A 3,538-nucleotide genomic window follows, 5' to 3' on the forward strand; every position below is an offset into this window, starting at 1 on the left:
TTGCTTTTCACTAAACTTTACTTAAGTGAAAACTAACCCTCTCTTTCCTCTTCGGGGTTATGATTGACTGAAGGTCTTTAGAATGTTGCGAAACCGCTGTCTGTGAAACCAGAACGGTGCTTTTAAATGTCTTTAAAAGAAGGAAAGATAAATGTGTCCCCTTAACCACGATAGAGCAAGATAAAAAAAAAAAAAGACTGTGTACTGTGTTGTCAATGTTGACCTCTAGAGAATCTTTTTTAGAACCTCTCAACAGCTTGAAACCGCTTTCCTCTTTCCCCCAAATTTATTAATTCCAAATTTATTTTTTTAAACAAGAATTTTACAAAGGTAAATTTTAACTCGCTAATGCAAATTTCATTTATGCCACACACATATTTATTGAGAATTACTTCAATATTTTAATATCATGGATAACAAACAGATGATACTTTCTGCCTGAGAAATAGCATCAGGATAGGCAAATAAAAGAAACAGTAAACAAAAGGCCATGAGGATGTGAAGGACTGAAAATAAAAAAGAATGACACCAGAAGGTATGGGCATGGGATTATTATAGAATGTTACTTGTCCTGCTCTCCATTCTGACCCACTCCTTATTCACTTAGAATCTGTGGACTTGATATGAAGGTAAGCTTCATATACAATCTATAGGTAGCAAGATATAAAAATGCATAATAAAAATGGTATTGTCTTTTATTGGGCAAGGTTGATTTTAGAGGCTAAGCTTTTATAGTACTTACCTATAATTTCATGACACTAGGGTAGTCTAAGTACTTAGTAATATTTATGGTCCCCAGTCATTTCTCCTAGTACACACCATGCATGTATGTAATTTTTCTACAACTAATAGCTTATTCTTTTATAAGCAATGGTAATAGAAATGAGTAATTATCATCTGGTTGCTTAGGACTGTACTTTTGTGTATGGGAGGGCAGACCTCTTGCTCCACCTCTCAAAACATCATTCCTAAACATCACAGTGCACTCAGAGCTGCTGAATGGGGGCATGTGTGCTGACCCGGATATTAGCACATCCATCTAGCCAGAAACACTATGAAATACTTTCCACTTTCACATTGCACATATTTTATGTGAAAACACACATGAACAATGGTAGCTTTAATCAACAATGTAGCTCTGTTTAAGAATTAACATTTGCAATCACGATTTCCTTTCACATTATTCTAGTTCTAAAATTAGTAATAAAATAGCAATTACAAATATTTTTTAAAAATCTTGGTTTCTTTCACATTTTTCTTTTTCAATTTCCTATTAAGATTGTTGTAAAAAATACTGTCTGATTGGCTATAAAAATGATCTTATTGAGAGGCTGATGTGTCTCTTTACCATTATTTCCAGGTGAGTTCAATAAATATATTTAAGATCATGCAAGAATCAAAACTGCATGTCTAATACATTTACCCAAAGGATTTTTTTTTAAAACAGATTGGTCCATTACGTAATAATCAACTGTGGTTCTTGTTAAGAGAAAAACATATCTCATAATGCAAGGAATTATATCTAATACCTAGAGAAGAATAAAAAAGAACTTTAAGAACATATCATTTTGATGTCTTTTCTGGAAAAAGAACCTGGTAACTGATTATACAGCAAAGAACTGCTGTTCTTTCATTTCTTCAGTGTTTAATCTACTCCACTTTCCATTGTTTAATTTTATTTATCTTATGGTTTTATTAAAAGGTTCCTTTTATGATTTTAAGAATGGTCATGATTATTAAATCAGGTTACCAAATATTAATAAATTAGGCAATAAAATTATCTATTTTGAGTTAAATGAGGTAATACCCTTCCTAATTTATAGTATCTATTCTAGAAGATATTTCTAGGATGTGTTATTGTCATGAATATAAGCAATAAAGAATATAAAAATAGTTCCTGGCAAAGAAGTTTACCATGAGATTCAATACAAAGAAATAGCTGATGCTTATGAACATCTTATAAAGAACAAAAGTCTCGGGATTTTGTGTGAGAGACAGCCTTGGAGGTGTGTTTCGGCAGCCCATTTGTTGGAATACAATCTCAACCTCACTCTCAAATGGCATTCTCGTCTTGTTTGAGTAGCTATTTTATCCACTGAAGGGGACCCTATAGCAGATGTACAATCCACATCTTAGTCCATATCACACTTGATTATCATTGCTTTCCACTTCTTCCACTAGGCTGTGATTCCATGAGAGGAAAGAAGAGTAGGTTAGTCAGTATATTTAAATCTCATTCTCAGAAATTGAATGTTTGTATATTCCCCCTGCATCTTTGAAGGGGCCTGGAATTTCAAACAACCTAGGGAGTCTGAGAACATCAGACCAATTGCAGGCATGGCAATGAGACTTTCTTTTCTTTTAAAAAATCTTTATCATTCTCAACTAGTTTCAACAAGAGAACCAGAGTCATTATTAAAGTCCCAGTCAAGAAAAATATTTTTATAAGACATTCATTATAGGAATAATAGCTTACTACCAATCAACAAAAAAGAAAACGAGAGAGAACCAAGGTGGCGGCATAGGTAAACACCTGAATTTGCTGCCACGCACAACCACATTCAAATTACAACTAAAAGACAAAACGAATACCATCCAGAACCACGGGAAGGCTGGCTGAACGGAAATTCTACAACTAGAAGGAAAGAGAAAAGCACACTGAGTCTGGTAGGAGGTGCAGAGGTGTGGAAGTGTGGAGGTAAGGAGTCGGGCGAAAGGGGCTGGCAGCTGGGTATGCTGTTGTCTTTTTCAATCGGAGGGAGACACAAGCTCCCGACTGCTCTGAACTCCAGTTCCGGGTGAGAATTTGGGGACCCAGACTCATACTGAGAGAAACTGGACTGTCTGGCCTCGGGCCCGGAATGTCAGGGCTTTGGCATATGAATGGCCTGGCCTTTTCCCCCTAAAAACCTGGGCAGACTCAGTGAGCACCAAAGCCCCATAGAAGCAAGTCCTGCCCCATAAGGGTGTCTCCAGCACAGAAGTTCTCCCATTGTAGACACAACTGGTCCTCACAGCCAATTGGCCTAGAGATCAGTTCCACCCAATGACACCAACAACCATCAAGGCTTAAATACAACAAGACTGTGCACACAGCCCACAAAGGGGTGCACCAAGAGTGTCCACCTCAGGTAATTGGGGAGGTTGAGCCACTCGGCCCTATAGGACAACTAGCACGCAAAGCCACTCTACCAACACAGGGAAGCATAAAAAATGCAGACACAAAGAAACAGGTCACAAATGACAGAAATGGAAAAAGCAAATGGCTGGATATAGAGCTCAAAACTACACTTATAAGGTTTTTCAAGAATTTTCTAGAAACTGCCAATAAACTTAGTGAGACCCTCAAGAAATCTAGTGAGACCCTAGAGGATATGAAAAAGGACCAACTAGAAATTAAGCATACACTGACTGAAATAAAGAATATTATTCAGAGATCCAACAGCAGACTAGAGGATTCCAATAATCAAGTCAAATATTTGAAATATAAAGAAGCAAAAAATACCCAACTGGAAATTCAAAAAGCAAAAAGAATCCA

Source organism: Myotis davidii, unplaced genomic scaffold (assembly GCF_000327345.1).
Source record: "Myotis davidii unplaced genomic scaffold, ASM32734v1 scaffold44, whole genome shotgun sequence".
Taxonomy (NCBI): domain Eukaryota; kingdom Metazoa; phylum Chordata; class Mammalia; order Chiroptera; family Vespertilionidae; genus Myotis; species Myotis davidii.